At 32.8% G+C, this 23,168-nt stretch overlaps 1 non-coding gene and 1 pseudogene across 1 annotated transcript; one reads left to right on the top strand and one right to left on the bottom strand.

The window, feature by feature from the left end:
- Positions 1–2,934: 2,934 nt before the first annotated feature.
- Positions 2,935–4,014, bottom strand: LOC110672757 (putative CCR4-associated factor 1 homolog 8; annotated as a pseudogene).
- Positions 4,015–18,902: 14,888 nt separating this feature from the next.
- On the top strand, positions 18,903–19,009 carry LOC131175164 (small nucleolar RNA R71). Its single transcript, XR_009145326.1, has one exon. It is a non-coding gene; the product is annotated as a small nucleolar RNA R71 (small nucleolar RNA).
- Positions 19,010–23,168: the final 4,159 nt, after the last annotated feature.

The following is a 23,168-nucleotide window of genomic DNA, read 5'->3' as shown; positions in this document are numbered from 1 at the left end:
TCAAAATAATATTTTTAATTGGGACGCTATTAAAGATAGTGTTCAGAGGTGAAGGATTCGGGACGCTATTTTTAACAGCATCCCAGAAAAAAAAAAGAAAGCGGGACGCTACTTATAGTAGCGTCCGGCTTTTGTTTTAATTTTTTTTAATATTTTAAATAAAATATAAATATTATTTTAATAAATAATATTATAATAATTAATATTATATATTATAATATTTTTATTATAAAAAATTATTTTTTAATTTAAAATTAAATTAAATTTTAATTAAATAAAAAATTAAAATATAAAATATTATTATAATAAAAGAATTAAAAAAATTAAAGAAAATCTGGACGCAGGTTTACCTTTTTATTTAATTTTTTTAATTGTTTTATTTTAATATTTTAAATAAAATATAAATATTATTTTAATAAATAATATTATAATAATTAATATTATATATTATAATATTTTTATTATAAAAAATTATTTTTTAATTTAAAATTAAATTAAATTTTAATTAAATAAAAAATTTAAAAATAAAATATTATTATAATAAAAAAATTAAAAAATAAAAAAAAATCTGGAGGTACGCCTAACTTCTTATTTAATTTTTTTAATTATTTTATTTTAATATTTTAAATAAAATATAAATATTATTTTAATAAATAATATTATAATAATTAATATTATATATTATAATATTTTTATTATAAAAAAATATTTTTTAATTTAAAATTAAATTAAATTTTAATTAAATAAAAATTTTAAATATAAAATATTATTATAATAAAAAATTAAATAAATACCTGGACGCTACTATAAATAGCGCCAGCTTCTTATTTAATTTTTTAATTATTTTATTTTTATATTTTAAATAAAAATATAAATATTATTTTAATAAATAATAGTATAATAATTAAAATTATATATTATAATTTTTTATTATAAAAATTATTTTTTAATTTAAAATTAAATTAAAATTTAATTTTTAATTGAAAATAATTTTAATTTTTTATTTAATTAAAATTTAATTTAATTTTAAATTAAAAAATAAATTTTTATAATAAAAAATTATAATATATAATTTTAATTATTATACTATTATTTATTAAAATAATATTTATATTTTTATTTAAAATATAAAAATAAAATAATTAAAAAATTAAATAAGAAGCTGGACGCTACTTATAGTAGTGTCTAGGTATTTATTTAATTTTTTTATTATAATAATATTTTATATTTTAATTTTTTATTTAATTAAAATTTAATTTAATTTTAAATTAAAAAAATACTTTTTCATAATAAAAATATTATGATATATAATATTAATTATTATAATATTATTTATTAAAATAATATTTATATTTTATTTAAAATATTAAAAAAATTAAAACAAAAGCGGGACGCTACTATAAGTAGCGTTCAGTTTTTTTTTTATTTTTAAAATTTGGATAGTCTCCGCACACTAAGTAGCGTCCAGTTTTTGTTTTTTATTTTTAAAATTTGGATAGTGTCCGCACGCTATTAAGAGTAGCGTTTTATTTGAACACTATTATTAATAGCGTTTTGGATATTAAAACGCTACTAGTACTAGCGTTTTTACATTTCTAACTTTTTTTTACCCTGATCAAGTAAATTTTTCACATTCCACCCGATTTTAGTAATTTTTATTTTCACATTATCCTTGTACGGTCAATTTCCCTGGCTCTTCTGAACAAAGGACGGTTAAAAATAAAGAGCCTCTTTCGACAAATATGCAACGTGACTGCCCTGTCCTTTCCAATACTCGTCTTATCTTTATCACAATTTCTACGAAATGGTCCTATGCACAATTCATTGATCATACAATTATTTTTCTTCCTTCTCTCTATGCCACAGCTAGCTCGAAATAGACCCAGTATTGACTCAGGGAAAGAAAAGGTCGAAAAAGAAAAGAAAAGCAACGCTACGAAATACATGTAATGCATTGATTGGATTTTCCTTCTTTCCATTCCCCATCATGCGTCTTCGTTGGGCTCTGAGCTGCTTTCATATATTGAAATAACCCGTCATACAAAAATGATTAGTGATCGCAATTGGGTATCATTTTGTCAAATTTTCCTCTCTTGTTTCATGTCTCTTTAAAATTTTCTGGCTATAAGAAGTGATAAAAGTAGCCTCAGTAAAAATTCAATAAAAATTCAATAATTGAGAACACGTCCCAAAGAAGAGAAAAGGAAAAAAACTGTGGTGCATGCCAATAAGGATTAGAGCTGAAAGAAATAACCTGAATTGCCTTTCGACATTGACCACATTAAGCCGAATTTCCTCTAGATTCCTTTTGATTTTCTGGAAATAGCCAAGGTTACGCAAAATTGTTATGTATACAGACGCAAACGTAAAGATTGTTGTGGATATCAAACATACCTCAAACCTATGATTGCTGCGCTAATCAAGAATCTAGTCACATGCAGAAGAAGCGTATATGCGAATCAGAAATGGGAGCTGATTATTATAGTTGATCAGATGTATTCAAGGAAAGGAGATACTAGAATGATAGAGAAATAACCAGTCCATGCATGATACTAGAGTGATAGACGTATAATTGGCAGGTGCTTGATGAAGCGCTATGCGGTTAGCTTTGGTTCATTAGAACTCACCATTTTGCTTTTAAAAAAGAGACTCAAAGCTCATGATCTTCCTATTATACTTTTGATACAGGGATGTAAGACCTCGAACTCTAGTACATGTTTGATATTTAATTTAACATATGCCAATACATTGTGACATGATCCTCTATAAAATTCTATTAAATGAAATAAAATTCAAGAAACTAACAAGAGAATATAAGAAAAATGAATAAATTTTCTGGGCATTTACACATGCCAATATATTATATTTATTACTTGAATAGAAATCCTACTCTTTATAAGAGCTTGTAAATTTTTCAATCATCTATGTCCTATGATAAAAATATATAAAGGAAAACTACAATAAAATCCTAAATAACATATAGTTATTTGAAGAAAAGACCACATCCTTGTACAAAGAATCTACAGAACCCTGTACTGATGCTGAATGATCGGTGGATGAAGGAAGACACCATGAATCATTGGCAACAATAGCGAGAAGCTGGGAGCACTTGACATAGCTGAGGAATCCCTGGTTGACAGTAGCCAGGAAAAGTAGGAAGGACTTGCGTACGCACTGGTTCGCAAATCCTAGTGGTGACGCCATACAAGAACCCCACAAATCTAGATTCCTCTATCCCATACATCGTCTTCATCCTGGCGAACACACGAGCTGTTAATAGACTATCAGATCCTGCATGATGACACCCTCCAACTCGCTTGACTCCTAGAATCTTAGCCAATTTCTCCAATCCAAGCTCACCCCTGTGCAGGTCATCGTAGAATCGTGCCATGTACTTGACATCCAACACACAGCACCCAAACACCGTGGCAATAATCTCAGTGAAATCCAACATAGATACGGGCAGTGGTTTCTTGGTAACCAGCTTCACCATGTAGGCCAAGTCATATAGCCCATGAAAAGTTAGCCACTTCAAGTCTCTATGTCTGCTTAAAACATGAGTGAACATGTTTGAGAAAAACAGCTGGTCGATCCCATTAATCCTCAGCTCCTCAAAATCAATTCCACTTTCCTTTAGAAACTCAATGGACTTAGGATCATAAAAAACCTCCGTTTCTATCAAGAACTTGAAATTAAACTCCCAAGTTCCAGCGATAATTCCATTCTCATCGGAAAGTGTAATACCCAGTTGGATAATTTTCATGTTATCAACGTTGAACTTCATATCAGCGAATGCCGATAACTCATCAGACCGGCGAGGGGTTTTCCGAAGAAATCCAGGGAACTCCGAGTCCATGGAAACCACCTTGTGGTGGTGCAACGCCGCATCCATTTTTTGCAGTTCTTCCATGAGATTACACGCCCAAACTTGCCTAATCCCCATCTCGCAGTGATCGCTCAGTTTCTGATAAAAAGTAGAAGAAAAATGAATAGAATGAATCATGAAAGTTGTCTCCTTATATAATATTCCCATTCCCGATTGGACTAGGAATAAAGATGAGAGTCCTAAGTCAATTAGAATTAGAAGTTAATATTGGGCTTAAAGCTCAATTTAACCCACGTGGAGTTTAATTTAGCATAATTTTAATTTATTATTCAATTAAATTCATAAATTTTAATTTAAACTTATTTTAGCCTAAAAATTATGAAAATAAATTAAACTTTTTAATTTGAGACTTAAATCAAGAAATTTAGCTTTAAAATCAAGAAATTAAACTTCTTGATTTTTTTATTTAAATCAAAAAATTAAAAAATTTAGTTTGTAAATTCTAATTTTTAAGTTAAATTGAACTTTAATTGAAATTGTTAGATAAAATTAGATAAAAATATTAAAAATTAACAAAATAAAATTTTTAAAAAATACAAAGATTAAATTGAATATTTTGCTGTTAATATTTATATAGGAAGTTTAGTTAGAATTAAAATTAAAAAAAAAAAAAAAAAGAAAGAATTTCGATCGCAAGAGGCGTCCAAATTTAAAATAGACGTGGAATGCTTTCGAAAGTCCAACTTTGGACTTATTTCAGTGGCCTTATTTAATTGCTAATTTTGGTCGAGCATGTGTTGAGGAGCTCCTAAGTTTGTTAGTACTGATAAAGTTTGTGAGCAGAAAAGGTCAGAAAAACAGGTTAGAGAGGCTTTATATGCAGACTAGCTAAGACTATGCATATGCCTCTTATTTTTATTATTATTATTATTTTTAAATGGACCTAACTCAGTTTTAGAATGTATCTATAAAGTATACGATTATTGATTTTGATAGGCATAATATGCAAGTTAACCCCTGAATTTTATTAAAAAATCTTTGTGGCGTATTGAACTTTTAAAACGTCATATGACACATTCCAACCGCTGCAAACGTTCCATGATGCACTTTGACTCTTACAATGTAGATTTAAGATATCTTTTGGTCTGCTGATGTGGCAATCTGTTGACTAGAATTCAAAGGGTATCTTAATTTTTCTTTACAAGAGTTGATATGTATCATGATATATTTATAGGAGCTAAAGTGTGTCATAGGACTTTTTAAAAGTTCAAAATGTCATGATATTTTTTTTGCCAAAGTTTAGGGGTGAAATGGTATATTTGGCCATTTTGATATTTTATAATTAAATTATATTATAACTTTTTTTTGCTATTAAAATGAATGTTCAAATAAGCTGATCGCACGCTCTCGATAGTAAATATAACACCTTTCACACTCACACATATTTAGAAGCACTCTTTTTGCACTTATGTCGAGTATAAAGCTTAGGATATGTTTGTAGATGGATTTAAACTTCAAACTTTTCAAGTTGAATAAATCTCCCTTGTCATTTGAACTAATCCTTTAATAGTCTTTTAATTTAAAAATAATATAAAATTTGAACTAAACCTTTAATACTCTTTTAATTTAAAAATAATATAAAAAAGTGACATAATATGATAAATATAATCTATTATAATTTCCATCTTTCAATAATAAAACTGTAAATATTAACTGATAAATTGAAATTGCTTGACAGATCAGACTAACAATTTAAGATGAATTTTCACAATTTAAGACGGATTTTCAAACTACATGTTTTAGTTTGATATTTTTCTCCACCGCAAATTTTGGTTTATTTCATTGCCATGAGATCCTCACAATCACACAGTGGCTATAACTATCACCGTGCATAGTTCTTGGAAGTTCCAAATAGTAAAACTGTAATATATTATATCGGAATTAAAAAAAAAATGATTGAACCAAACTTATATTTACTGTTTTGATTTAGTTTTGGTTCTCTATTAAAAACTGAATAAATATCATACCAAAACCAAAAAAAAATGAAACCAAATTGAAAAACTAATTTTATACGTATAATTTTTTATTTTTTTATATATAATTTATAATTTTAATAAATATATATATACATGCACATACACACGTAATTAAGATTATAATATATATGATATTGTTGTGAGCTCCTTAATTTGACCGATTTAAGAACGATATAACTCCGTAAGTGAACCAAAATGTGAGGTTAGTTGCCCTTGGACAACTATTCCAACGCTAAGTTAGTGATAAGAATTTAAGAGTAATGTATGCATAGAATGTTGTAATGAAATGAGCAAAATAAGCGTTCTTGATTTTCGGTATTACTTTGATATATATATAGGCTAATGTTTATTGACTATTGTAGGTGGCTGCAAGATTCTTGGTATTGTTTGGTTGTGGTCCCAAAATTCTTTACGAACATGTCTCATGTTAGATATATGATCCTTAATAGTTAGTTTATTCAAGCTATCAAGGCAATATGGACCATTATGCTGGTTTAAGCTGCTAGTCGGTTATGTTGATGGAGTCATGTCTTGCTCTAACATTTGGCCACCCGCGTCATTCTTTGACCAAGTCAAGTAGATTGTTTGACCTTTTAATCAAGCAATATGACTAAGCAATCTAAATAGGATGTATATGATTAAACAATATATAAAAAATAATATAATATTTTTAAGAAATATGTATAATATATTTTTTATATTAATTTTTTACTTTAATATTAGAGTTGTTATTTTTATTGTTGTTTTGATATTAGAAATTTAAGATTATTTTTACTATTTTAAAATGAATAAAAAAATTATAATTTTTAGTATAAAAATCAAGTTTTAAAATAGAACTAGAACAAAAATTGAAATTAAAATGAAACAAAAATCGTGTTGAAATTACTTAGAACAAAATCAAAATCAAAACCAAAACCAAAACCAAAATTTAATTTCAAATTTGATTTCAAAAATCAAAAAATAAAAAATTTATTCCAATTTCGATTCATTGCTAAACCCATATCAAAATCACAACCATAAACACTTTCAGGGACATGGTTAAGATCATGAATGATAATTCTGATATTATTTAAATAAAAGTAATTGACTAACTTCATCTTTATTATTTTTATGGCTTAATATTTAAAAAAATCTAAAACTTTACTCTTTTTTGCAATTATAGCTATTTTTCTTTATCAATTTTGGCCTAATTTTAAAATTTACAATTTATTATAGCTCGGTCAAAATTGTAGATCTGGAAACACTGACATGGCAGCTGACGTGGCAAAAATATCACTTTTTAATATGTTGTTGCTAATGTGGCAAGTGATGTAGTAGAAACTTTTGACGTGGTAGCTGACGTGACAAAAGTATTATTATTTTATATGCTATTACTGATGTGGCATAACTTTTATAATTTAAAATATCTAAAATTTTTTGAATTTTATCGATTATAGTAAATTCTATAAGTTTGTTTCGTTTATAAACAATTGACTAATTTTGATCTAACTTGATCAAAATTAATATTTTATTACCTTAACAAAATTGTAAAAATAATATTTATATTACTTAGTATAGTAAAAAAAATAATTTTCCTCTTTCTCTCCCCTCATTTTTTTATTTAAAAATAAAAAAATTCATGCAAAAAATGTCAATAATAACAGTATTCATCATTTTAGCAAATAATAATAATAAAAAACAGGTGGTTGAATGTTTATATATTATTGGTTGATAGTAGGTGGAAGGAGAGAGAGAGAGAGAGAGAGAGAGAGAGAGAGAGAGAGGGTGTATACATACATATTATTAGATAACAATGGATAGGAGGAGAGAGATGAGTGGAGGAATATTTTTAATTTTAAATAAATAAAAATTTATCTATTTTAATAAATAAGTTCTATAAATACCCAAACAAAAAGGAGAGAAATAGGAGAATATTATTTTTTTGTTTTACTAAATAATATAAATATTTATTTTTGATAATTGTATTAAGTAATAAAATATTAATCTTGACCAAATTAAATAAAAATTAGTCAATTGATTATAAATAAAATAAACTTACAAAATTGTTTATAATTAATAAAAATAAAAAAATTTAGATTTTTTAATTATTAAATTTAAATATTATTTTGCCATGTCAACCACTTTGTCAGCACCCTTCAATCTCCATTTTGAGCGGTCATAATAAAAACTAAACTCTTAAATCAGATCAAAATTAGTAAAAAATTTTTTACTATAATTATAAAAATGCATAAAGTTTTAAATTTTTTGTAATATTGAGCTTTTTTTTTTTAATTTACAGGGGGGCCCACGAAGGATGACGGGGCCTAGGTTTGAATGAAGTCGTTTGTCCCTGGTTTTCAGACTTTAGTGCGTAAGAAGACCGCCCCACCCGCCAACAATCTGTTTGGGTTAGGGTAGATAAGAAAACCTAAAGAAGATCATGGGAGCAGAAGAAGAGCAGAAGGGAAAGCAAGCAAATGAGCAGCCAAGGTCTCATCCCATAACAGAGACAGAGTTCCTCACCTGGAAACGCCGAAAGGTCTTATTTTTGCCCTTCTCAATTCTCTCTCTCTCTTTCTAGGGTTTCTCTTTCTGTGATGCGTCCATTTGTCTATTTTTCTTTGAGTTCATATCTATTTCAAAGAAATTCTTTTAACTACTGGGAGAGTGGGTTGTCCTGTGGTAATGGATTCTGAAGAAAGCACTTGAAGTGATTGCGAAGAAATTAGCCAATCGATTCATTTTTCCTCTAATATCCATTTATATGATTAAGAGTCACTCGATAGAATCCTAATTTAGCAATTCGCTTTGTGGAAAATTGATATTTGGAAGATTAATCTTGAATACTTCTGAGAAGAGGGGCAACTTGGTCTTGCAGAGACAACCTGGGCATCATGTACTTTTCCATGTACAAGTATAGCAATATTGTAATATACTTTGCACTTGCAGGATGCAGATGCCTCAGCTAGAAAAGCTGAAGCAGCTAGGAAACATGCAGAAGATATAGCTGCTGGGACGGTGCAAATGAATGGGCGGGAGATGTTGTTCCTGAGCCGTGGGTGTTTGATAACTCTCAATATTGAAGGTTAGTTTTGGTTCAAGAACGCATCAAGCTATTTTAGAGGCAAAATATACAGGCTTATTCCTTCAACATTCTTGCTTGTTCGACTTAACATTCGTCGTTTTGGTCAAATCTTATGTTGCATTCATGTAATTAACACAAGAATTCAATTGAATTGAATTCCAGCATTCATGAATTACCAATCGCAGTGATATGTTTGTTTTCAACAGGTCCTTAATCTGAAACTGTTGTGGTTGTGACGCCAAAACAGAAGAATATTATTGATCTTTTATGAGAAAAGAGCTTGTTTCGCTGATATCAGTTACATGATAATCTATAACTCAATTGATTTGTCTTCCTCTTGCTTGTATAAATTATCAATTGAGTTATTCAACACTCGTTGTTTAATAACATGATCAACCTGGTGGTTGATGTGGGCCAACCGCAAGTGCACGGGTCGTACAAGTAATACAGTAAAGATATCGTTCCCACGAGGAGTTGAGTTAATGATAGAATTTTTGATATAAAAGTTGACTAAATTGAAATATTTTTGAAATTAAAGAGACAAATTGATGGGTATTGGAGTATGAAATCTATATGTGCAAAATTAATAATCTATCCAACAATGTATCAATTAAACTAAAATTATATCAATTTAAAATAAGCAAGTGAAATATGGCAAAATTTAAAATGGCAAGTAATTAAATTCAATTAAAAATTAACAATTATGAAAAGGCGATTCCGGAGTTCGGGATTTCATATTCGAGCTATTTTGGGATTTTAAATTGGTTATCCAATCTTATGAAACTAATGGGTTTTAAGGAGATTAATTCTTAAATCCTTTGAATTCCCTTTCGAGTGAGACTAAGAGTGTCTTAATCAATCTAATCCTACTTTCGTGGACTTAGAGTTAATTAAGACCCATTAAGTTCTTTAATTAATCTGTGAATCCTCTTAATCCTTAGCCTATTTCTAGGTCTAAGTTAATTAAGTCCAATTTCTTGATTATCTATCACAGGGCCTTCTCCTTTCGGTGCTTCAACCATGGATTAAGAACATCACTTAATGGGATCCTACACTAAGCATGTCATTGAGCACACAAGAAATGAATAAAACTCATTAAGACCACAAAATATGGATTACCCAATCAAAATCCACAAAATATCTCAAATATTACATCCTTTACTCCAGAATCAAAAGTAAAACTACTCACTATCCATAATGCTTACAAGATATATTGAGTTTAAATGGAAATAAAGCTTTAATCTAAGCTAAGGAATAAGAAATTAAACACTAGAAATGTAGAAAAATGTAAGGGAAGAAAGAAATCTGCAAATCTTGGTTGAAAATGGTGTGGAAGGTGAAAGTGACTCTTCAAATTCTGCCTCTCCTCTTCCTTTCCTTTTCTGCTCCTTGTCTCCCCCTCTAAAATGGGAAAATGAGACTATTTATAGCATTTTTCTGACATGGAGCCCTAAAATGGTATGTTCTTGGAGGAATTATCTGAGGGAATCTTCTGCCAGCTCATTAATGAACTCTTTATGGGACTGCATAAGTGGACTGCATAAGTTATGCAGTCCCTTATGCAGTTTTCGGCTGATTCTGGTTCATCTATGCGAAACTGCATGACTTGGTGCATAGGCTATGCACAATTCCGTGAAGGTGCATAAGGGAGGCGAGAATGTGCATAAGCTATGCAGTCTCCTTATGCACATTTCGGCAGGTATTGGAACAGTGATTTTTCTCCTTATGCAGATCTGCATAGCTTATGCGGCAAGTTATGCACAATTTGGTCAATGCATATTTCAGCTTGAAAACTTGTTTTTGACATCTTTGGCTGTAGAAGTCACTCCTCAATGGCAAAATTTCTCTTCAGTCCTTCAAAAACACCATTTTTCCTACAAAACAAAGTAAAAGATACAAATTTAATCCAAAATCGACAATTATGGAAAACTAACTAATTAACTAATGAAATTAGCTAAAAATAACTAATAATAGAATAAAATAGCTATGAAATTAGACCTAAATGACTATGCAAAATGTATGCATCAAATACCCCCAAACTCAAGCTTTTGCTTGTCCTCAAGCAAACTTTAAAATGTAATGCAAAATTTTTAGGGGTGCCTTATCCAAAGAGCTATGAAAATTACCTATTAAAGTAACTTAACACCCCTTTAGTCATACCAGCAATCCATATACCCATCCTTCAAGATGCAAAGAATTTAATGCTTATCCAAGCTTTCACCGCTTAGCCATCAAGTCAATTATCGTTCAAAATCCCCAAAACAACCAATCAAAAGAGAGAGTCATGCTCAAAAGGAATTCTAGAATAATCAATAATCAAAGTGTCTCTATATGGAATAATGGAATTGAATGAATGAATGGATAATTTTCCCAATCCCATAGGCAAATTCCCTACTCCTATCTCCACTAATGTAGCAAGCACTATCAAGAGATCAAATGTCTTTTTAGGGGTGTAATGGGGCTATGGGGTTCAAAATGAGGCTAAGAAGAAAAATGGGTAAAAAGAATTCAAAGCATGAGAATATTTCCAATCTTAACAACATAAGGTACACTTATTATTATTATTATTATTATTTTATATATATATATATATATATATATATATTTTTTTATAGAGGAGAGAAATACACAATGAGAGTTGTCAAGTGCTAGCATATTTTACAAAACACATAAAGATGGAGGGACAATTTGATACTTTAACTTGTATTTTGCATTTTCTTTTGATGATTGTCCCTAAAATTGCCACCCCCAAACTCATTTCTTTTAATACTTTGGGTGGATTTATTTCAATTTGAATGACAATAATGAAAAGCACATATACTAGCACTTTTACAAGATGACAAGCATTTCTTCTCCCTTTTATTGTATATATATATATATATATATATATATATATATATATATATATATATATATATATATATATATTTATATAGTGTACCTAATATTCAATTATCCTCATGAAAAGGGTTGGAGTGTTTGGTTCATTGGCTAGGTAACAACAAGGGTTTCAAGGAAAATCAGGAATAAAAAGGCTCAAAGGGGTTTGCAAGGGTCAATTTTAATTAGGAAAAGGGCCAAAGGTTTAAAATAAGAAGGTTTAAATCAAAGAATGCCTAATCATCTCTCTTTTCAAGTACAAGCTGGTATTTCACCTTGAAAGGTTTAGAAAATTTGTTCTAGGATTGGTGAGACATCATTTGACTACCTTATATCCAATAACTCCCTTTAAGCATTCCAATCTCCAAAGGACTAGTTGGGTGGCTTTTTGGCTAAGAAGATATAGGCAAGAGATAGACACTTCAAAACCTTGCACCTCTTAGGAAACTTTCAATCCACAAACCCAACTAAAAGGTGAGTCAAATTACTCTCATAGGCACATTTTCAATACTCAAGGGATTTGGCAAAAGATTTTAATGCATGATGCATGATTTCTAAAATGAGTAATGCATTAATTAAATGGAGGAAGTCTATTAGTCTATTTGTCTATTTGTGTATGTTTGTGTGCAATGTGATGTATAATGTGTATGTAAATGTGTAATGTGTGTGTATGTATGGATGTATATGTAAAATATTTACAATATATGTAAATGGAATGGGATGAGATGCTCCTATACTCAAAATGTGAAAAATAAAGCCAAGAATCAAAATGTGCACCCCCAAACTCAAAATTGGACATTGTCCTCAATGTCTCAAGTAGTGCATTATCAAAACGCAAAGTAAACAGGAATTACCAGGAATTGTGAGATTTAAGAGCAAAAAGAAAGAGTTACCTGGTATGGAGCAGATGAGAATTCAAGATATAATGGGGATGCATAAGAAGCTGCACAGGTTATGCAGAGTAAAGTGCTGTCCAGAACAGGTGCATAAGTAGGGTGCATAAGCCGTGCAGTTCTGCATGAGTGGCAATATGGGTTGCATAGGCTATGCAGGACATTTACATAAGGGGAATACAGCCTGTGCAGTTATGCATAAGTAGCAGAAAGGGTTGCACAGGCTGTGCAAAATATCTGCATAAGGAAATTCATAGCCTGTGCAGTGTATACAAAAGCTGCTGCATGAGGATTAGCAAGGGGAAATGTACAACCAGCAGTAAAAGCATTGAAATATATACAGAGTATGGGCAAATATGTACAGAAGGGCAATAAGTGCAATGAAAATCAAAGAAAACTAATGTAATAGCTATCCAAGGAAACTTCAAGAAAAACAGAATTTAAAACAAACTAATTCAAAACAAACAAACATAATTCAAAACAAACTATAAATGTTTGAACATATTTACAAAGGAAAAGTCCTACAAGTTGGAACAAAAGTAAAACAAAAACTAATCTAGTTCTATTGTTTTGCCCTTGTCCAAAGATGTTGCTAAGGGGCTGGTGGCTGCTGCCTGTTGTCGAAATGATGGTGCTGGAGGAGGTGATGGAGGTGGGGGTGGCATGCCCAGAAAGATCATGAGTTGCTTCACTATCTCCTTCAATTCTTTCTGCTTGTCCCTGGTTTCCATGACAAGGTCAAATAGTTGATCATGACGATCCTTGAGTGTATCAAGACCAGTGTCAAGCTTCCTATCCACAAAGTATATATCATCACTAAGCCTTTCAAGATAGGTGAATAAGGCTTTAGTGTTGAATGCAGGAGGGGCTGTGGATGAGGAAGGTTCAGCTGTAGGAGGTATGGGCTGAGCAGAAGCTGCTGGGGTCTCCTGTGCAGACTGAGGGGGTGGGGTAGGTTCAGTGGAGTGCTGTGGGACTGATGGAAAAGGTTAGGCTTCTAGTTGTGCAATGGGCTCAGTTTCTGCTGCAGGTTGTGCAATGTCAGAATGTGGCAAACTGAACCCTGTTTTGGTTAAGTGTGCAGTATCAAAATATAAAGTGTCCACAAGTGCTGGTATTGGGTGCTCTTCAGGATTAAAACCAAAATGCTTAGCTATAACTGTTATGAGCCCACCCAGGACAATGTCACCTATGGATTTAGTGGCAATATGCAACACATGCTCACAAAAGAAATAACCAGGAGAAACCTTGACCTTGTGGAAAGCACACCATAACATAAATAATTCAGATTTCCCCACCGCACCAGAACTAGTCCCTCTGCCCAATATGGTGCTAGCAATCAGCCTATGAATAAACCTAAGTGCAGGGTCAAGTATTTGGGAGGTTTTTGATCTTCCAGCAGAGAAAGTTTGAGGTTGGTTTGTGATAATTCTCCAAAATTGGGCAGCATTCCAAATACCCTTATTTGCTACTTCTACTCCAGTATGTGGCACTCGAAATAACCCATCAATTGCAAAACCAAAAATGCTATGAAATTGGTCCAATGATAGCTCTCTATTTTGCCCCAAACATCTAAATTTCATAATTGGCTTATGGTCTACATCATGCAATTTGAGGGTAGTAGAGAATGAAGAAATAAACTCCAAAACTAGAGTTGGATAAACTATCTCCTACTTATGCACAAATTCCATCCAATCCATACCATCAAGATATGTAACTACATTGTCAAATAAACCAAGAGATTGTAGAGAATCGGCAGAAATATACCTAGTGGGTTGTACCCTCTTATCCTTGAGTCTCTTAAAAGCTGCCTTTTGAATTGTATCAGGAAGAGGCCAAGGTAGCTTTGATACCTGTGAAGCTACTGAAATTGTCTTTTTGCTGGAAGAGGGTGTGGAGGCTGGAGTTTTTGGCTTTTTGGGTGGTGGTTCCGACAATGGGGTGGGTGGTTCTTTGCGTTTGGATAGAGGAGGGGCAGAGGACATGGGTCACACAGATTTCGATCGGATTTTTCGTTTGTACGTGGTTGTGGGAGGTGGTGGGGGTGTCGCTTGTGGAGGGGAATCAGGATTGGGAGGTATCGTTGACAATGGTGAGACCTCGAGAGGAGAAGCTGGACGGGAATGGGGAGGCGACTCCATGGTTCTTGATAGTGAAGATGGAGGAGATGAGGGCGGAAATGAGAATGCAGGGAGAAGTTAGGGTTTATCCGACGAAAATGCGAGTGGAGAAAAAGGGTATGCCAGAATTGAGGTCGTGGGGGAAAAGGGGTGAGCAGGGATATCGGGAGGTGGAGGAGGGAAGAGAGAATTGCCGAAAAGAAATTTGAATTGAATCGGGTTTGTGTAGAAACTGCATAAGTGAAAAGTGATTTATGCATAACCTGTGCACTCTTTTATACATGTTTCAGAATGATTTGAACTTCAGAGAAATAGCTCATGCACAAGTGCATAAGTCATGCACTGTCCTCATGCACTGTTCGGCAAGTTTTGAAATCTTGGGTTGGTGGTCATGCAGTTGTGCATAAGTCATGCACTCTCCTTATGCACATTTCGGTGGGTTTTGGTGTTTGGAAAATGTGGTTATGTAGAAGTGCATAAGTCATGCACTCTGCTTATGCATGTTTCGGTGGGTTCTGATTGTTATGGAAGGTGGTTATGCAGAAGTGCATAGGTCATGCACTCTGCTCATGCAGGTATCGGCAGATTTTGGTGTTTGGGGTTGGTGGTCATGCAGTTGTGCATAAGCTATGCATTCTGCTTATGCACTCTTCGGTGGGTTTTGAGATTCAGAGTGTGAGGTCATGCAGAAGTGCATAAGCTATGCACTCTGCTTATGCACCTCTCGGCAAGTTTGGAATTTTCGGATTTCTGGTCATGCAGAAGTGCATAAGTCATGCACTCTGCTTATGCACCCCTCGGCAGGTTTGAATTTTTGGAGTTTCTGGTTATGCAAAAGTGCATAAGTTATGCACTCTGCTTATGCACCCCTCGGCAAGTTTGGAGATTCAGAGTTTTTGGTCATGCGGAAGTGCATAAGTTATGCACCCTCCTTATGCAGACTTCGGCAGAGAGAGCAAATGAGGAATTTGAAGTTATGCAAATGTGCATAGGTCATGCACTCTGCTTATGCAAGTTTCTAAAGATATGAAATTTGACAAAATTAGGCTATGCAGAGTTGCATAAGCTATGCACTCTCCTTATGCACTTGCAATAAGGGTGAAAAATGGCAAGAATTGTGGTTATGCAGGATTGCATAAGCTATGCAGTTGCTTATGCACAATTCAACAAGATTAAGATTGCAATGGAACATGAATTGCAAGTGTGAAAAATACTCTAGAATGAAGAAATATAATTCCATGAAGCATAAACCATGAGAAATTTTCACCAAAAACACATCAATATATACAAAGTTCATCAAAAATGCATCACACAAGCTTGTAGAAGATGGATCCTGCATAAAAGGCATTTGTGACCCATGCCATTTTAACTCAAATTCTGCAAATCAACATTTAGCACATTAAAACTCAATAAAATCTGCATAAAGTTTTATCTATTCACAAATGATGAACTCCCCAAGTCATGCCAAGAAAAATGCAATATTGTCCACCTTGAATTCCACAACCCAAATAATTTCATAACTGCAAAAATGGATCACTTACCACCATATTAACATTAAAAGCACATTTACTTAAAAGTTACACACCCAACCTCACCAAGAACGTAAGCCATCTACTGCAGACACCCTCTTTGCTGCAGAATGTCATTTTTTCGCTCTGCATAAACCAGGTAACAACCCAAGGACATACTTCATCTGCTGCAGACCTTTCCTTGCTGCAGATTTCATTTTTCCTCTCTGCATAAACCAGTAGCACTCGTGACCGGTTATGCAAAGCAAAAATCAATCAATTTGTAGGAGATTTAAAGAACATAATTTCAGGTTAAGGGTCACTCCCCAGCAGTTCACCAACCTTCCTCCATTGAAATACATCTACAAGGGACAAAATTCAACAAATGTCAAAAATTGAATTTGGGGAGATTCAAGATAAAAACAAAAGTAATGAAAGTAAAAGTAAATCAGCAAAATAAAAATAAAAGGACTTGGGATGCCTCCCAAGAGGGCTAATTTATAGTCCTTAGCTGGACTTTTGTCATTTTTCATGGTGGCTGGAATTGGAATTTATTGCCTCTGTTTCCAATAGGTGCTTCAATGAATCTATACTTCATTTTCTTTCCATCACATGAGAAGATCCTTGTTGCTTTGTCTAAAAATCCGACCATTTTTTTCTTGACAACCTTTGGTGTATCTTTTTCTTTGAGAGATGGTTGCTTGACCTCACTTTTCTCCACTTGCTCAAGTTGAAAGATTGATGCCATATGACAAGGTGGATTACCCTTTAAATGTTGCGCAAATGCAGCCTCTTTTAGATTTTCATCATTGATACTCCCTTCATGGATAAGACAACTTTCAAGAGAAGCCTTCAGATAGCTCTTTCTAAAGTGCTCTTTTACTAACTCATCAACTATATCAATTCTCAAACAAGAGTCTACATCTTCATGTTGCTTCTTCTTATCATTGCCAATATTGAAGACTAAATGATCCTCTCCGACTCTGAGAGTAAGCTTCTCACCTTTCACGTCAATCAAAGCACCAGCTGTAGCTAGGAAAGGCCTCCCCAAAATGATTGGGATATTAGAATCCTCTTCCATGTCCAAGATGACAAAGTCAACAGGTATATAGAATTTCCCAACCTTCAGAGGCACATTCTCTAAAATCCCTTCAGGATACTTAATTGATCTATCAGCTAACTGAAGAGAAATGTGGGTTGGCTTAAGATCTCCCATGTTGAGCTTCTCATAAATGGAGAGGGGCATAAGGCTTACACTAGCCCCTAAATCACATAAAGCTTTTATAGAACATGATTCCCCAATGTGGCATGGAATTGAAAAACTCCCTGGATCCTTGAGCTTTGGAGGAAGTTTTCTTTGGAGGATAGCACTACATTCCTCAGTTAAGGCTACAGTCTCATAATCTTCAAATCTCCTCTTATTTGAGAGAATTTCTTTTAGAAACTTAGCATAAGAAGGCATTTGGGAAAGAGCATCAATAAAAGGCACATTTATGTATAGCTTCTTCAAAACCTCTAAGAACTTCCCAAATTGCTTATCAAGCTTGGCTTTTTGAAATCTCTGTGGAAAGGGAAGCTGTGGCTTGTAAGGCTCTGGAGGTATGTATTTCTCTTCTTTCTCTTTTCTTGCACTCTCTTTCTTTTCACTCTCTTGTTTTTCATTTTCATCAACATCTTCCTGATTTTCTCTCTTCTCACTTTTTTCACTCTTCTCATTATGTACTATTTTACCACTTCTCAGTGTAATGGCATGACATTGCTCTCTTGGGTTTTCTGGTTGACTTGGTAGTTTTCCAAAAGACTTGGTACCTGAGGAAGATGCTTGTTGTGCAATCTGATTTCCAGCATTCTGTTATGTGTCTGCATCTGTTCTAGCCTTGCTTTCATCTCTCTCATCTCCTCATCATGCTTATTTTGGTTAGCAAGAATCTGTTGTAATAAAGCTTCTGTGGTGGAACTTTGTTCTTGCTGTTTTGGAGGAGGATTCATATTTTTCTGCTGAAAATTAGGCAATGATTGCCTATTTTGCTGATATGGAACTCCTTGCTGCTATTGTGGTTGAAAATTCTGATTTGGAACTTGACTTTGCTGATTTCCCCATGAAAAGTTGGGATGATTCCTCCAAGTTGGATTATAAGTTTGAGAATAAGGATTCCCCATTTGCTTGTTTCCATAATTACTAACATATGCAGCTTGTTCTCCATAATCTACTCCACAGCTGGTAGTTCCCTCTGCATAAGCCACTTGTTGTGAACTTCCAGATGATGATGATGAACTAACCAACATACTCAAATCTTCCATCTTCTTAGCCAAAACATTAGTAAGTGCATCAAACTTTGCATTAATCATGTTGAATGGATCAAGATCATACATCCCAGCAGCTTGCCTTTTTTGAGTTGGAGCTGGTCCTCTTGGACTACTCCAAAGATGAGTATTCTTTACAATTTTCTCCAATAGCTCATAAGCTTCATCTTCATGCTTCATAATAAATTCTCCTCCTGTTTGAGCATCAATAATTCCTCTGATTGCAGGAGTGACATTTGTGTAAAAATTCTGGTTTATCATCCATTTCGGAATGGCATGATGTGGGCATAGTCTCTCTAATTCCTTCCATCTCATCCATGATTCATAAAGAGTTTCATCCTCTCTTGGTCTGAAAGCTATCATTTGATTCCTCAATTCTTGAGTTTTTCCAGGTGGAAAATATTGTGCAAGAAATGCATCAGTGAGTTGCTCCCAATTTGTAATGGAGTTGTGAGGTAAAGAGTCAAGCCAATCCAATGCTCTATCTTTCAAAGAGAACGGGAATAGCTTCAATCTTGCTGCGTCATCAGACACTCCAGGTTGTTTTTGCATGTCGCAAATCATAGCAAACTTCTTCAGGTGTGTGTGTGGATTTTCAGACGGATGTCCTCCAAATTGAGAACTTTGAATCATTTGAAGAACTCCAAAATCCATATTGTAGCTATTTGCATCAATTCTTGGTCTTGCTATGCTCTCTCTCAAGTCATCAAAACGAGGAAAAGCATGATCCATCATACTTCCCCTAGGCACATTAGCATTAACAACCTCTTCACCTTGGGCTGCATTTTCATTGTTTCGATCATTTCCAGCATTAACACCAATTCTCATTCTTTCATCAGCCATGTCTGCTTCAATTTCGGTTTCTCTCAAAGCTTCTTTTCTTTTTCTGGTTTCTTTCTTGTTGGCCTTACAAAATTTCTCAATTTCAGGATTGAACAATAAGGATGTGTCACTTGTGCTTCTAGCTCTTCTCATAAAAGATTAAAAGTACCTGAAAAAGAACAAACAAACACAAAATGAAAATATAACAAAATAAAACTAAAAACAACTAAAATAATCAAGAATTCAATCTTAAACAAACAACTCCCCGGCAACGGTGCCAAAAACTTGATGTGAGCCAACCGCAAGTGCACGGGTCGTACAAGTAATACAGTAAAGATATCGTTCCCACGAGGAGTTGAGTTAATGATTGAATTTTTGATATAAAAGTTGACTAAATTGAACTATTTTTGAAATTAAAGAGACAAATTGATGGGTATTGGAGTATGAAATCTATATGTGCAAAATTAATAATCTATCCAACAATGTATCAATTAAACTAAAATTATATCAATTTAAAATAAGCAAGTGAAATATGGCAAAATTTAAAATGGCAAGTAATTAAATTCAATTAAAAATTAACAATTATGAAAAGGCGATTCCGGAGTTCGGGATTTCATATTCGAGCTATTTTGGGATTTTAAATTGGTTATCCAATCTTATGAAACTAATGGGTTTTAAGGAGATTAATTCTTAAATCCTTTGAATTCCCTTTCGAGTGAGACTAAGAGTGTCTTAATCAATCTAATCCTACTTTTGTGGACTTAGAGTTAATTAAGACCCATTAAGTTCTTTAATTAATCTATGAATCCTCTTAATCCTTAGCCTATTTCTAGGTCTAAGTTAATTAAGTCCAATTTCTTGATTATCTATCACAGGGCCTTCTCCTTTCGGTGCTTCAACCATGGATTAAGAACATCACTTAATGGGATCCTACACTAAGCATGTCATTAAGCACACAAGAAATGAATAAAACTCATTAAGACCACAAAATATGGATTACCCAATCAAAATCCACAAAATATCTCAAATATTACATCCTTTACTCTAGAATCAAAAGTAAAACTACTCACTATCCATAATGCTTACAAGATATATTGAGTTTAAATGGAAATAAAGCTTTAATCTAAGCTAAGGAATAAGAAATTAAACACTAGAAATGTAGAAAAATGTAAGGGAAGAAAGAAATCTGCAAATCTTGGTTGAAAATGGTGTGGAAGGTGAAAGTGACTCTTCAAATTCTGCCTCTCCTCTTCCTTTCCTTTTCTGCTCCTTGTCTCCCCCCCTCTAAAATGGGAAAATGAGACTATTTATAGCATTTTTCTGACATGGAGCCCTAAAATGGTATGTTCTAGGAGGAATTATCTGAGGGAATCTTCTGCCAGCTCATTAATGAACTCTTTATGGGACTGCATAAGTGGACTGCATAAGTTATGCAGTCCCTTATGCAGTTTTCGGCTGATTCTGGTTCACCTATGCGAAACTGCATGACTTGGTGCATAGGCTATGCACAATTCCGTGAAGGTGCATAAGGGAGGCGAGAATGTGCATAAGCTATGTAGTCTCCTTATGCACATTTCGGCAGGTATTGGAACAGTGATTTTTCTCCTTATGCAGATCTGCATAGCTTATGCGGCAAGTTATGCACAATTTGGTCAATGCATATTTCAGCTTGAAAACTTGTTTTTGACATCTTTGGCTGTAGAAGTCACTCTTCAATGGCAAAATTTCTCTTCAGTCCTTCAAAAACACCATTTTTCCTACAAAACAAAGTAAAAGATACAAATTAATCCAAAATCGATAATTATGAAAAACTAACTAATTAACTAATGAAATTAGCTAAAAATAACTAATAATAGAATAAAATAGCTATGAAATTAGACCTAAATGACTATGCAAAATGTATGCATCAGTGGTAAGCAATATGATTTGATATCTTCCCTTGGAATACCATTGAGCGGTTGCCATGATTTTTGTTTTCCGAGAAAGAATTTCTTTAGGTGGTTCTTCTGAACAAGGCTAGTTAAAAATAAAGAACTTCTTTTGACAAGTATGCGTTCAACGCGACTACCCTGTCCTTTCCAATACTGTATTATAGTTCAGAGGAAACTAGCTAGCTAGAGACAGACCCGGTTATCGACTCAGTAGAAAGAAAAGGTCAAAAAAGAAAAGCAAAGCAAAGCTACGAAGTACATGTAATGCATTGATTGGATTTCCCTTCTTTCCATTCCCCATCTTGCATCTTCGTTGGGTTTTGAGCTACTTTCATATATTGAAATTACCCATCATACAAACGTGATTAGTGATCGCAATTGGGTATCATTTTTGTCAAATTTTCCTCTCTTGTTTCGTGGCTTTTTAAAATTATTTGGTTATAAGAAGTGATAAAAGTAGCCTCAATAAAAATTCAAGAATTAAGAACACTTCCCAAAGAAGAGAAAAGTAAAAAAACTGTGGTGCATGCCAGTAAGGATTAGAGCTGAAAGAATTAATCTGAGTTGCCTTTCGACATTGACCAAATTAAGCCGAATTTCCTCTAGATTCCTTTTGATTTGCTGGAAATAGCAAGGTTACACAAGTTTGTTATGTATACAGACGCAAACATAAAGATTGTTGTGGATAACAAACATACCTCAAACCTATGATTGCTGCGCCAATCAAGAATCCCAAAAATTCTATAAAATTCTATTAAATAAAATAAAATTCAAGAAACTAACAAGAGAAAATCAGAAAAATGATTAAATTTTCTCGGCATTTACACATGCCAATATATTATATTTATTACTTGAATAGAAATCCTACTCTTCATAAGAGCTTCCAAACTTTTCAATCATATATGTGCTATGATAGAAATATATAAAAGAAAAATACAACAAAATCCTAAATAACATATAGTTACTTGAAGAAAAGACCACATTCTTATGCGAGGAATCTACAGAACCCTATACTGATGCTGAGTTATACTAATGCTAAAGTCATATTACTATAAGATTAAGTATTAATTAAAAACTCGATATAAAACCATAATAATACACACTCAATATAACATATCACACTCGTCAAGGCCTTTATGGCACTATCCATTCATAATGCCCTCCGCTGTTCCAAGCAAAGCCCCATTTCCAGGAATAAAATCAAATTCCATGAAATGAAATAAAATTGAAGAAATTTACAAAAGAAAATTAGAAAAAAGATTCAATTTTCTTAGTATCCAAACAGAGAATTAACTTTATTAGTATAAAAAATAAGCAAGTATTGTTACAAATTTCCATCAATAGATATAACAACCTGCAAAACCTTCAGAGCCTCTTGCAAGTGCATTTGTCTACAATGGTGGAGTTATATGCAAGTAATTAGCCTTTGCAGTCAGATCAAAGCAAGCATTCGCAGATGCTGGTCTACAGGCAGACCAATTCCCTCAAACAATGGATCATACACTGCATTTATGATTAAATTTTCTCGGTATTTAAACATGCCAATATGTTATATTTATTACTTGATGAGAATTTTTATTTATTGTGCTTATAAGCCTTTCAATCATATATGTGCTATGATAAAAATATATAAAGGAAAACTACAACAAAATCCTAAATAACATATAGTTACTCGAAGAAAAGACCACATCCTTGTACAAGGAATCTACAAAACCCTGTACAAGGAATCTACAAAACCCTGTACTGATGTTGAATGATCGGTGGATGAAGGAAGACACCATGAA

This window comes from Hevea brasiliensis, chromosome 16 (genome assembly GCF_030052815.1).
Source record: "Hevea brasiliensis isolate MT/VB/25A 57/8 chromosome 16, ASM3005281v1, whole genome shotgun sequence".
NCBI lineage: Eukaryota > Viridiplantae > Streptophyta > Magnoliopsida > Malpighiales > Euphorbiaceae > Hevea > Hevea brasiliensis.
Note: the sequence above shows the minus strand (reverse complement) of the source record. Positions and strands in the feature narration are given on the sequence as shown.